Genomic DNA, 13852 nt, shown 5'->3' with positions numbered 1-13852 from the left:
TCCATCATGTGCCCTGAGCTGCCCTCTACACTGAGCTCACACCCTAGCACAGGTGTTCGAAAATTGCAGCCACAGGTCCAACCCTGCCCACCACCTGTTTTAGTACAACCTGCAATCTAAGAATGGTTTTGACATTTTTAAATGGTTGGGTGGGGAAAAAAATCAAAAAAAGAAAAATATTTCATGATGGGAAAATTGAATGAAATTCACATTTCTGTGCTCATAATGTTTAATTGAAACACAAGCACACTCATTTATTTTGATATTGTCCACGTGGGCTTCCTTGCTACAATGGTAAAGTGGAATGGTAGACAGAGACCTCTGACTTACAAAGCCAAAAATATTTACTCTGTATTTGCAGGAAAAGCTCCTCTTGCCCCATTTCTCCCTCCCAATCCCCCTTGTTAGATGAGACAGACAACAAATACATAAGCAGATTAATATGCACTTCTGATAGCGTCACATGCAAAGAGGAAGCAGGATGGGAGAGGGAGGGTGGCTGGAAGGATTCTCTGAGCCTGAGCCAGCTGGGAGGAAAAGAAAACCATTTTGACAGAGTGGCCAGCAAGCTCAAAGGTCCTGAGACAGAAAGAGCAGGCGGGTGGGGTGGTTACAGCAGGGATGAGCAGCAGAGAAGACAGGGCCAGAAAGGATGGAGCAAGTGGCCACAGGAAGGGGTCTGGAATTTTTTCCAAGGGCAAAAGGAAAACCACTAACAGATTCTGAGCAGGGGAGGACTATTTTTTTTGTTGGGTTTCTTTTTTCACTCCTTTGGCTATTCAATTCTTTTTTTTTTTTTTTTTTTTTTGAGACAGAGCCTCAAGCTGTCCCCCTGGGTAGAGTGCTGTGGCATTACAGCTCACAGCAACCTCCAACTCCTGGGCTCAAGCGAGTCTCCTGCCTCCGCCTCCCAAGTAGCTGGGACCACAGGCGCCCACCACAGCGCCCGGCCATTTTTTGGTTGCAGCCGTCATTGCTGTTTGGCGGGTCCGGGCTGGGGATTCGAACCCGCCACCTTAGGTGTACATGGCTGGCGCCTTAGCCGGTTGAGCTATAGGCGCCGAGCCTGCTATTCAATTCTTTAAAACAGACTTTATTGTTTACAAAGCAGATTTAGGTTCAGAGAAAAACCAAGACGGAGCTAGAGATTCTCCCCATCCCTAGCCAGTCATTTTTAAAAGCTCCTTGAGGCACTGGGTTTGAAAACTGACAGACTTGCTGGGACACCTTATTAACAAAGAAAGGCATCCCAGAACAGGCAAGGAGCAGACTAGAAAATCAATTCATCCAACAACAACAACAGCAACAAATAATCTGTTCACTGATCCACTCAGGTCTTAGTATTGAGGTGATATAAACTTCTCTTTAATATAGCAGTTAAGCTCCTGTTAATGTGTATTAGTAAATGTCTGCAGCCAGCACATTAACATCCCACAACGTCAGGTACATGATTGCTCAGGAAGAAGCCAAGCTCAAAGAAGTGAGTCATCCTGAGTAGATTTAAAGAAAACTGTTCAGCAAATCAACAGATCCAGGGTACAGGGATTGGGAGGGTGGGGAAGTGCCACTTCTGGGCAGCCATTGGGCAGGGACCTGGAAGGGTTCAGAGGCCCTAGGAGAACTCCACCTGACACCTAGTTTTTCTCAACATAAGGTTGAGGTTGCAGGGGTGCATGGGCATGCTGCAGGCAGCTCCTCCCCTCCCAGCTGGGGCGGGGAGTGGGACAGTCACCAAGGACCTAGACAGAGAGGCCAGGGAGTATGGATAAGATAGGATGCAGCTCATAAATACAAGCCACTCATGATTGTGGAGATGAGGAGGGGGATAAAGGGAAATGAGAACCTGGGGTATACTGGGGTCCGGATTACACATTGGCTGCTTCAGGGCAGAAGGCCAAGTCTCAGGCAGTGACTAAGCTCCCCAGGGGACAACTGGTTGTCATGCCTGGGGAGTATTGCTGGCAGCTGGTGGGTGAAGCCTGGGTTGCTACTCAGTACCCCACACTGCCACAGGGAATGGCCCAACCCAGAGTGTGGACAGGGCAGAGGCTAAGAGACCTGTCAGGCTCAATGAAGCAGCTCCAAAAACAGAGCTCTCCATACTGTGCAGGCTTCATCTCCTTTTATCCTCACAGTCACCAGAGAAAGAGGTGCACTCAATATACCCATTTAACAGATGAGGACAGTGAGGACTAGAGAAATGAAGTGAACCACCTCAGAGGAGGGATATGAACCCAAGTCTCTCAGATCCCGAAGCCTATTCAGAGCATGGAATGGAAGACAACCCCAGGATCTGCCAAGGACACCAGGTCACTTGGAGCCTGGGTTCAGCCCCTTCTCTACATCCTGCATCCTAGCCAAGAGGCAGTGGCCCCTGGGGTAGGATAGGAAGAATTGTGTTGTTTGAAGGCCCTACTGTGCAGCCATGTGACAGGTCAATGGAGCCCAGCCAGGTGCCTAGGATGAGGCTGGTGGTGACAGCAGCGATGTGTCACCAGCACAGGCTTGCAGAGCCTCCAGCCCACAGTTCACCTGCTCTCCACCCCGTCCCCACCAGTGGACTTGGAAAGGTTTAGTGCACCCTACCCAGCTTTGTTCCTGAGCAAGTGACTGGCCCAAGGTCACACCTTGCTTCTAGACCTGCAGAAAAAAGCCACCCAGACATGTTCCTGTGCCCAAGTCTCAGTCCCTCATCCCTCAGTCCTGCTGGCTCCCTGAGTGGGGAGCCATTACAGCTGTGACCATACACTGGGGCACCCGCCTCATCTTTTCCCCCACTAAACGAGAAGCCCCTTGGAGCTAAGGCTTCCTCTCTACCTGCCTGGCACTTAAAACTCAACACCTCCAGGCTAGGTGAATGTAAAAGCGCAGCCCAAGGCCCATCGTGGGCAGATGGGCTCCCAGGGACTGAGGTTCCCAGGGCTGAGAGTAGGAAGGAGGCAGGGCAGGAAACCAGCAGAAGTGGCAGGAAAGTTAGGAATCAAGGCGTTGGCAGAGGGGTCAGGGTGGGAAAGAGGGGCAGAGAGGATAATACCCCCTGGCATCTCCTGCAGGGTGAGATAGCACCCTTTCTACAAACAAGCAAAGAGCAATAAAGGCCAGGTGGAGTACTGTACAGTGGACCAATAAGAGTACCTTTAAGTAGCTGTCCCCTTAGCAGCCTCCTCCCCGAAAAGATTAGAAAATGTAAAAAAATCATTTGTTACTAAGACTTGAATATATTTCAAGCCACAGCAACTACACACTTCCACACAAAACACCAAAGCAAGCTATACACAAACACCATTTGTGCAACCAAATCACCACCCCTTTTCTTCCCCAGCAGTGGCCTCCTCCAGGCCAGGACAGTCTGACCATCTTGGTGTCCCCAACACAAAGAGAAAGGACCAAGATCTGTCAAGCGTCCAATAAGACATGGGCAAAGGCGGCTGGCAAGTTTTGGAAATCCTTGACACAAACAATCAAAAGTTGACTCCATGTCCTTCAGAGTTTCAAAAAATAAACTGCCAAGGGGAGAGAGGATGGCCACTGCTTCTGCAGGGTGGCAAGAAAAGGTTGACCCAATCTGCTGGAAAACCCTACTGATGGCTCGTAAGGAAGCTATTATTTGAGAATTAGGGGAGTCATTAGCTTTTGCAAGACTGTGATAAAAGCCCATAAAAGGCCTGGGGCAGTGGCTGACGCCTATAATCCCAGCACTCTAGGAGGCCCAAGGAGGCCCAAGAGAAAGGATCCTTTGAGCTCAGGGGTTGAGACCAGTCTCAGCCAAGCGCAAGACCCCATTGCCACCAAAAATAGAAAAATTAACCAGATGTGGTGGTAGGTGCATGCCTGTTGTCCCAGCTACTCAGGAGGCTGAGGTAGGAGGATAATTTGAACCCAGGAGTTTGAGGCTGCTATCAGCTGGGCAATAGAGACTCTCAAAAAAAAAAAAAAAGCCCATAAGAGTCATCCAGTGAGTCTGTCTACGGCTGGGGCGGTTTTGAGGAGCATGGGGCATTTAAAAATGGCTGGTAAGAGAGAGGGCTGGGGAAGGATACCAAACCCCAGAATTCACCCCAATTACCCTCTGATCCTAAGACAGTACTGGCACCTACTGGGACCTTAAGGAGTTTGCTAAATAAATGCTGCTAGTAGAAACACATGGAAAACACTCTTTACATATTCCAGGTTCACTGGGCTCACTAAGATGAACCACCTTCTCACTAGTTTCACAACTTAAGAAACAGTTCACCAGGTGCCACTGAATTATTTAGAAAAAAAGCAACCTCTCCCAACCACACAGATGAGACGCTCCCAAAAGCAGTCTACGTCTCTACCAATCCCCAAGGGCACGGATGGTGGGGGGCGGGAGGGAGAATCCCTTGTGAAACCTTCCACCATGTCCATGTAGGCACAGACCCCATTCTGCCTAATATATCCCAACCACTGAGCACCGACAGACCCAACCCCGGTAAACCCCCGGTCAAGTACATTTCAGAAAGAATCAGTCCTCAGCTCCCATTGGGATATCCACGCGAGGACAGCAAAAGGGGTCACACTGGGACCAACTCCTCAAACCATTTATACAGAGAAGGGGGCTTCCTTCGAGATGGCGATCAGGCTGAAAGGGGGAGGGGGGCGCGCCTTGAAACTGCGATTGCATAGCAAATAGATAAAATTTGTTTAAAATTCAAATTGCAGGCTTATTAGGAGGTTCAGGGACACGGGATGGGGGCAAGTTTGGAAGCCACGACTGCACAGCAGGTTGACTCGGGGAGGGGGCTGGGAACAACGATGGGTATTTCGGGGCATAGCCCTGGACGTCCACGCCGGGAGGTTCCCCATTAGCTCCTCCCGTGCCCGTAGGGCTGGAAACGCAGGTGTTACACAGGGCCTGGGGTCTTTTATTTATTTTTTCTTTCTTGCTTTTTTTTTTTCTTTAATTATTATGAGGATTGCTTTCGGTAATAAAAGAACAGGGCCCAGGGCCACCCACGCAGTCATCTTTTGTGCGGGGCCAGGCGGGGGACTTCTGGGCCCAGCCCTCCGCGCGACCCGGGCCCAGGAAGGGGCGCCCCCGCCCCTGGGCGCGCCCCGCCATTGTCCGGCCCCGCCGCCCCCTCCCGAAAGACAGCGGGCGCCCCGGGCCCCGGCGGTTAACGCCCCCAACCGCCTCACCGGCCCGGACAAAGCGCGGCGGCCGGGCCCGAGCAGGCCGCGCCCGAGGCCTGGGCCTCGAGTCCCGGGCGCGCCCGCAGCCCCAAGCAACGGCGCGGGGGCGGCCATGGCGGTGACGGCGGCAGGGTCCACGCTCGGACGCGGCCGGGCGGCCTCCCCGCGGGCTCACCTGAGGCGGCGCGCGCGGCCCTGTCCGGAGCAGCGGCGCGAGCTCCCCTGCCCTCGGCGTCTCACCCTCCCAAGCCCACCTCGGGCCGGGCCCCGCTCGGTTGCTGGCGGCCGAGCCCTCCGCTAGTTCCCGGGGGGGGGCCTTATGAAACCCCGCGCCAGCTCCGCCCCGGCTGCCATTGGCCGCCGTGCCCACGCCCGCTCACCCATTGGTCAACCCTGACAGCTCCGCCCCTCCCCTCCGCCGGTCCCATCAACACCGCACGGCCCGCCCATCGCGCGCCGTGATTGGGCGGGCGCAAAAGTCAGCCTCGCTTCCTCATTGGCTAACCAGTAGGGACACGCCGGCGCCCACCCACGTGTCCGCTGACCGGCTCCGCTCTCATTTGCGAAGGCGCACGCCAGCCAAGGCGGCCACTACCAACCCAACGGAGGCTGGGCCTCGGATTGACAAGGGCGCCTCGGGGACCGCCCTACTACCGCACAGAGGGAAGCAGGTATTGGCTTGCAGCGTCAGCCTGAGGCGTGGACTGGCTGGAGCGAATGCCAATCACTGCCCTCTTCGGGCCCCGCCCTGGTTATCAGGCCGCGGCTGAGTACGTGAAACCCGGCACAACATCAGCAACCGAGACGCGCGAAGATGGGGTTCGAGGCCCGTGACCTGCAATTGGGCGTAGCGTTCCCTAATTTGCAAAATGCCCAGCTAAGGAAACGTAGCTCTCAACGCAATCTGTTTTGCAAATAACTGAGAGCAGGAGAAATGTAACGTCAGGCGTCAACTGCCCCACACTCCAGGCAGGCCAATTTCCATCACAATCAACAAACCTTTGCAAAGGGGCAAGTTAGGTGCCTTCTCCCCGAGTTCCCTAACGTATGGAAAAGTGCGCATTCGGAGCTCCCTGACCGGGAGCTTATCTGTGTCCCATGCCTCACTGTGTGTGGCCTCCACCGTGGAACAGCGCCGAGCCTGTTTGCCCTGAGTAATGGATGTGATGGTGCGACACAAAAATTCAAAGGAACGAGGCTCGTAAAGGGGTTGGCCCTGTGCCTCAGCATAGTGAGCCTTGACAACTAGGATTTACCATCGTCATTCTCAGCATTAGCTGTGTAAAGACCAGAGCTGTGGGCACGCTCCCGTGGGACTGGCAGGAGTAAACACTGGGCAATTTGACATCTTCTAATGACATCGTAAAGGCATCTATCCTATTAACCCAGCAAGCAGTTCTTTTTTGTAGGTTATGTACCCTGGGAAAGGGTGTGGAGCTCACATAGTGGTTGTATGCAATTGTTTCCAATGTTTTGCTCTTAATGTCCCATCAGTAGGGAATTAGATAAGTAATTTGTGGCTCACAGTACACTGGAATACTTACTATGTAGCAATTGAACAGGAGGTAGATCTTACATATGTACTGTCCTGCAATATAGCTCCTACACCCTTGTCCAGCAAGTGGCAGAAGGGTCCACAATTCTGTATCCAATGTTATGGGGTTTCTAGGATTACACGTGTGAGTCAATAACCAGAAAAAAGCCATCCCCAAAGTGAGACAACTAACTTAATCTTCGAGAAGAGAAGGTGAGGAATTGAAACCCTTCTTGGTATTTGGAATTCTTATGGGATCATACTCATATATTCCTTACAGAGTTAAATTTTAATTTTTTTTTTTTTGAGACAGAGTCTTACAATGTCGCCCTTGATAGAGTACCCTGGCATCACAGCAACCTCAAACTCTTGGGCTTAAGCAATTCTCTTGCTTCAGCCTCCCAAGTAGCTGGGACCACAGGCACCCACCACAACACCTGGCTACCTTTTGTTGCAGTTGTCATTATTGTTTAGCAGGCCTGGGCCAGGTTCGAACTGGCCTGCCTCAGTGTATGTGACTGGCACCCTAACCACTGAGCTGCAGGTGCCAAGCCTAAATTTTAAAAAAATAGGAAATAACTCAAGTGCCCTCAAGGAATTCCCTAACTTGTGAGAAACACAGAAATGGGATTTTATAATGGTAATAACTTGTTAAAAATGCAAACATGAGCGAGGTGTGCTATCTCATCCCTACAAAAAATAAAAAAGTTAGCTGGGCATGGTGGTGTATCTGTAGTCCCAGCTACTCTGGAGTCTGAAGCAGAAGATCAGATGAGCCCAGGAATTCAAGAATGTAGTGATCTATGATTGCACCTGTGAATGACCACTGCACTCATGCTTGGGCAACACAGAGACCCCCAACTCTAAAAAGAAATGAAAACTAGGGGAAGAGTTCTAAAGTTCCATTTCATTCCAAGAATATTTTGCTAGATATGTGTGTTGTTCCCATTTGTTTGCACGTATACACGCACTGCATACACCAAGGTCAAGGTCACATCAGTTTACGAAGGTGCTGAAGTGGCTACTCAATAAATAGAGATGAATTGAAAAGAAAACCAGGCACAAGAGTGTGTACGGCACTGTCCTAGTTTTGTCCTTAAAATTTATACCACATATATGAAGCAAATACATGAAAATATTTGCCATGTCCTTGGGTAAACAACTTAACTATTTTGTGCCCCAACTGCAAAATGGATATAGGTCAAAACTATATCAAGGTAGTTTTCAGGTTAAATAATGCAGTCCCAGCATATAGTAAGCAAGAAATACATACAGACCGTGTGCAATTAGGACCTGAAGGCAAATTTTTTTTTTTTTTTTGAGACAGAGCCTCAAGCTGTCCCCCTGGGTAGAGTGCCGTGGCATTACAGCTCACAGCAACCTCCAACTCCTGGGCTCAAGCAAGTCCCCTGCCTCTGCCTCCCAAGTAGCTGGGACCACAGGTGCCCGCCACAACGCCTGGCTGTTTTTTGGTTGCAGCCGTCATTGTTGTTTCGGTGGGTCCGGGCTGGGGATTCGAACCCGCCACCTTAGGTGTATGTGGCTGGCGCCTTAGCCACTTGAGCCACAGATGCCAAGCCCCTGAAGGCAAATTAAACCATAACCAATTGGATGACAGAATTATGTTTTCACTTTTTCTTCGGATATTGTTTCCAATTTTTTTAAGCAATTGTGTATTAATTGAAACAAAGGATGAAAACATTTTTCTTTTTGAGACAGTCTCACTTTGTCACCCTGGGTAGAGTGCCACAGTGTCATCATAGCTCCCAGCAACCTCAGTCTCAGGCTCAAGAGTTTCTCTGGTCTCAGCCTTCTTTGTAGTTGGGACTCTACATGCCCACCAGGATGTCCAGCTAGTTTTTTTTGTTTGTTTTTAGTAAGAGAAGGGGTCTCGCTCTTGCTCAGGCTGGTCTTGAACTCAATTCAAGCAATCCACTGGCCCTGGCCTCCCAGAGGGCCAAGATTACAGGCATGAGCCACCACATTCAGTAAAGTTTTTCATTAAAAAGTCAACCAGGGGCCAGGTGTGGTTTGAGGCCAGCCTTAGCAAGAGACCCCGTCTCTAAAACTAGCTGGGCATTATGGTGGTCACCTGTAGTCCCAGCTACTCAGAAAGCTAAGGCAAGAGGATCACCTAAGCCCAAGAACTTGAAGTTGCTGTGAGTTATGATGTCATGGCACTCTACCCAGGGTGACAAAGTGAGACTGTCTCAAAAAAAAAAGTGGTTGGACTATGTAAAGATAGTCCATTCACATGATGGAATACTAATCATGAAAAGGAAAGAGGTTCTGACACAGACCACAATGTGGATGGACCTTGAGGACATTGTGCTGAGAGAAGCCAGACACAGGACACAGTGACAGATTCCATTTATATGAAACGTCCAGAACAGGCAAATCCACAGGGACAGAAAAAGGATTAGTGGTTGCCAGGGGCTGGGGATCTGGGGTGGGGGAGATAGGGGGAAGGTGACTGTTAATGGGTGTTAGGTATCTTTTTGGGGTAATGAATGGAAGTGTTCTGTAATTAGACAGCAGTGGTGGCTGCATAACTGAATATAGTAAATAAAAACCACTGAACTTTAAAAAAGTGACCTTTATGTTATGTGAAATACCTTAATAAAGCTGTTGTAAAAAATGAAAGTGAAACAGGAAAGGTATATGCCCAATATTATGACTTTCTGTATGGAGGTTTCAGAAATACTTTTCTGGGTTGGCGCCTGTGGCTCAAGCGGCTAAGGCGCCAGCCACATACACCTAAGGTGGCGGGTTCGAATCCCCAGCCCGGGCCCGCCAAACAACGACGGCTGCAACCAAAAAATGGCTGGGCGTTGTGGTGGGCGCCTGCAGTCCCAGCTACTTGGGAGGCTGAGGCAGGAGACTCGCTTGAGCCCAGGAGTTAGAGGTTGCTGTGAGCTGTGATGCCATGGCACTCTACCCAGGGGGATAGCTTGAGGCTCCATCTAAAAAAAAAAAAAAAGAAAAAAGAAATACTTTTCTGGATTTTGCTGATTTTTAACTATGTTTCTCTTAATTTTTGACTGGATATGGTGGCTCACCCCTATAATCCTAGCACTTTGGGAGGCTGAGGCAGGAGGATCCCTAGAGGATGCAGTGAGCTCTGACTATATTCCAGCCTGGGCTACAGAATAAGAACCTGTCTGTAACAAAAGAAAGACTGACTGACGTATGTAAAATCTTTTTTTTTTTTTTTTCTTGAGACAGAGCCTCAAGCTGTCCCCCTGGGTAGAGTGCCGTGGCATTACAGCTCACAGCAACCTCCAACTCCTGGGCTCAAGCGAGTCTCCTGCCTCCGCCTCCCAAGTAGCTGGGACCACAGGCGCCCGCCACAATGCCTGGCTATTTTTTGGTTGCAGCCGTCATTGTTGTTTGGCGGGTCCGGGCTGGGGATTCGAACCCGTCACCTTAGATGTACGTGGCTGGCGCCTTAGCCGATTGAGCTATAGGCGACGAGCCCGTATGTAAAATCTTAACACAGCTGTTATTAAAAAAAAGATTTAAGTGAGCTAGAAAAGAAATCCGCCCAATATTATGATTACTTCTGAATAGTGGTTTCACAAATACTCTTCTAGGTTCTGCTGATTTTTTTTTTATACAATGACATTCTTAACTTTAATGTGAGAGAAACATCAAAGTCAACAATCCCCACAAAGAGCCCACGTCAGGATGTTCTGCTATATAAACCTGTTTCCAGAGAACAGAGCCTATGACCATGTATGGAGTTTGCTCCACAGCTAGGCATGTTTTCTGTTGACTTTACATTCACATTTTGACATTTTTTGATATAAACACATAATTCACCCACTTAACAGTATACAATCCAATGGATTTTAGTGTATTCACAGATATGTGCAATCACCAATTTTAGAGCATTTCCATCATCTCAAGAAGAAACTCCAGGCCGGGCATGGTGGCTCACACCTGTAATCCCAGTGCTCTGAGAGGTCAAGGTAGGAGGATCACTTGAGGACAGGAGTTCGAGATCAGCCTGAGCAAGACCCTGTCTCTACTAAATACAGAAAAAATTACTTGAGTGTGATGGTGTTTGTCTCTAGTACCAGCTACTCAGGAGGCTTCAGGAGGATTGCTTAAGCCTAGGAGTTTGCAGTTGCTGTGAGCTACGATGATGCCCAGCTGACATAGAAAGACCCCGTCTCAGGCGGCACCTGTGGCTCAGTGAGTAGGGCACCAGCCCCATACCAAGGGTGATGGGTTCAAATCCAGCCCCAGCCAAACTGCAACAACAACAACAAAATAGCCAGACACCTATAGTCCCAGCTACTTGGAAGGCTGAGGCAAGAGAATCAACTAAGCCCAAGAGCTGGAGGTTGCTGTGAGCTGTGACGTCATAGCATTCTACCAAGGGTGACAAAGTGAGACTTAAAAAAAAAAAAAAAAAAAAAAAAAAAAATAGCAATAGAGCAGCCCCAGTATCCTTTATCCATCATCCCCTTCTTGTCCTTAACATGTGTTGGGTATTTCACATGAATAGAAACATGATCCTTTCTGGTTTAATTTAGCATAACATTTTCAAGATCGTGTGATATCATTAGGACCAAAAGATACACATTTTTTTTTTAGACAGTTTCAATTTTCACCCTATGCAGAGTGCCATAGGATCACAGCAACCTCAAACTCTTGGGCTCAAGCAATCCTCTTGCCTCAGCCTCCCAAGTAGTTGGGACTACAGGCATCTGCCACAACACCCAGCTATTTTTTAGTCTCACTCTTGGTCAGCCTGGCCTCGAACTCCTAAGGCAATCCACCCTCCCAGAGTGCTAGGATTACAGGGGTGAGCCACTGCACCCAGCAAGATACCCAACTGCCCATATGGTTACTTAACCATCAAAAGGTGGCTGCAACAGTCTGACATAAGTAACCTCATCTTTGACTTCTGACCTCTGCCCAAAATAGCACTTGTGGCTATGAGTTCATGAAGCCCAGGTGTGTCCAAATGGAAACAGGTCCACAGAGGCCACCCTCTGGGATTAAGGGACATTTTAGTTGAAGCTGACTAGCAATACCCACTCAAGGCAGCTGGTCTCCTGGTAGGTGACTCCTCACACCCTAGATCCTCAAATGTATTTGAGGATAGTACTGTACATCCTGGTGAAAAAGTGACCCAGGTCCTATGCTAGAAGGCATGAGGGCAGGACACATGCTAGAGACCAAACCTCTTCCAATTTCAATGTTTCAGTCCTAGAACTAAAGGAAAAAGGCCAGAACTTCTAGCAGATAGCACAACAGACAGTATACAATTTTCTCAGCCATTCAGTGTAACTCTCAAAATTCTGATGGATTGAGGGCCGAGGCTCTGTGGTTTCTATTTTTACTGGGCTCCACTGAGGAAAGTCAAGATTTAATCTTCCTAGGAGCTGATGGTTTTTGCTCCAAACATCACACACACTCATTCTCCATAGACCTGCACTGTAGTCCAGGAGTCACTAGCCACACAGTTGGCAGAGAGAATACTTTTAACATCCCAGCTACTGGATTTTGCTTCTTCAGAGCAGGGGCCAGCAAGCTTTGTCTACAAAGAGCCAGATAGTAAATATACTCAGCTTTGTGGACCAGATAGTTTCTGCTGTACCCACACAGTTCTGCTGATTGGGTGTGGAAGTCAATAAAACTTTATTAAAACAGGAAGTGAACTGGTTTGGGGCCCCTACCCCTCCCTTTGCTGAATTCTGCTGAAAACTAAATAGCCCAACACCTCCTGAGATGCATAGAACCTCAGCACATCACTATGATTTTCACTATGTTTTCTCATCTGTAAAATGGGGACAATGCCTAGCATTTGTGCCTGCATTTTGTTGAGAAAATAAAACAGGTACCAAAGTGCACAGAGAGTTCCAAAGCAGTTTGCAAATAGGAAGACACAATCAAATATATGTGAAAAACATTTATTCTGAGAATCTAAAATCTGAACCAATATTGGACTTTAGAAAAAGCCTACACAGAATTTCTTCCCTAACACATTAACAATCTAACAATGGGAGGGATCCTTTAAAAATATTGCTTCGGTTTGTCTGCAGTTATGTGATTTAAAATATCCCTGTTCTATTGAGGTATGAGCTGCAAACTTTGGTAAAATTAGAAAAGTTAAACCATTCTGAAAAATACAAAACAATAAAAACAAAAAAAACAACCAAACCCTAAGTTATATCTTTCTTGGTACATATACAGTAACTACAAAAAAAATTCATTTAGAAAAAGTGTTCATTAAAAAAAATTCCCTCTTATAATTCTCAACTGTCAAGTTAAAAAACTGAATTTAAATGATCTATAAATTCAAACCATCCCCAAACACCCATCCAGTGTCAGGAAGAACTGGATGTCCACAGTTTTTAGAACCTGGTTGGCAATTTCAGTAAATTCAGTGCTAAAAACAAAGAGCCTACTCTTTAGAAAGAACAAACGAACCAAAGGCACTTGAACGTGGCTTTGTGTACTGGCTTCCCTGCTCTCAGACAGTATCAGCCGCACACGCAGCCCCCACGTGGAGTAGAGTCCAGCTGAGGTAGGTTCTCCAGGCCCCAACTCTCTGCTCATATGGGCAGAGGATTTTTCATGTGGATCTTAGACACCAAGCAGCCTGGCAGGGATGGCTTTATGGGAAGAGTTTAAACTGAGATTTTTCCTCTTTTCCTTTCAACTTCTTGATGGACGGCTGGATCACAGATCACGCGGATGCCCATGGCCACCACAGGAAACCATCTTGCTGGATTTTATACGATGAGATGCCATCAGGAAAGATGTACTTGCATTGGCCTTGGGAGCCAAAGCCACAAACCTTGAAAAGAGATTGTTCTAGGTGGCTGAATACCTTCTTGCTAGTTGGTGGTGGGAACTTCTGAGAACTTGACACCAGAAACATAAGCAGCCTTTATGCCATAGTTTTTTTGCTGATAAATTTCAGGCTTTATAACATTTTAAAAACTAAACAAAATACTGAGAAGTCCAACTTTCAAGCCAGAATACATAAATTCCTGAAAATGTATAGATTAAAAAACAAAATAAAAGGAAGACAAGCCTTTTTAGGAATGGAGGAAAAACTATAAGTTAACTAAGAACAACATAAGGGCCAATTAAAGACCCTTCCAGCATATTTTAAGTAAAACCTCTGCCAAGAAGTGCTTGTGA

General features: G+C 48.0%; 1 protein-coding gene across 2 annotated transcripts in view; it reads right to left on the bottom strand.

Moving 5' to 3' along the window:
• Positions 1–5443, bottom strand: part of KDM4B (lysine demethylase 4B) — a 155763-nt gene extending 150320 nt beyond the window's left edge. For both annotated transcript variants that reach the window (XM_003788769.3, XM_012804561.1), the window contains exon 1: positions 5330–5443. The gene's annotated coding sequence lies outside the window, so the exon portion shown is untranslated. The remainder of the gene's footprint in view (positions 1–5329) is intronic.
• Positions 5444–13852: the final 8409 nt, after the last annotated feature.

The sequence above is a fragment of the Otolemur garnettii genome, unplaced genomic scaffold (assembly GCF_000181295.1).
Source record: "Otolemur garnettii isolate 467f Iridium unplaced genomic scaffold, OtoGar3 scaffold00029, whole genome shotgun sequence".
NCBI classification, from domain to species: Eukaryota; Metazoa; Chordata; class Mammalia; order Primates; family Galagidae; genus Otolemur; species Otolemur garnettii.
Note: the sequence above shows the minus strand (reverse complement) of the source record. Positions and strands in the feature narration are given on the sequence as shown.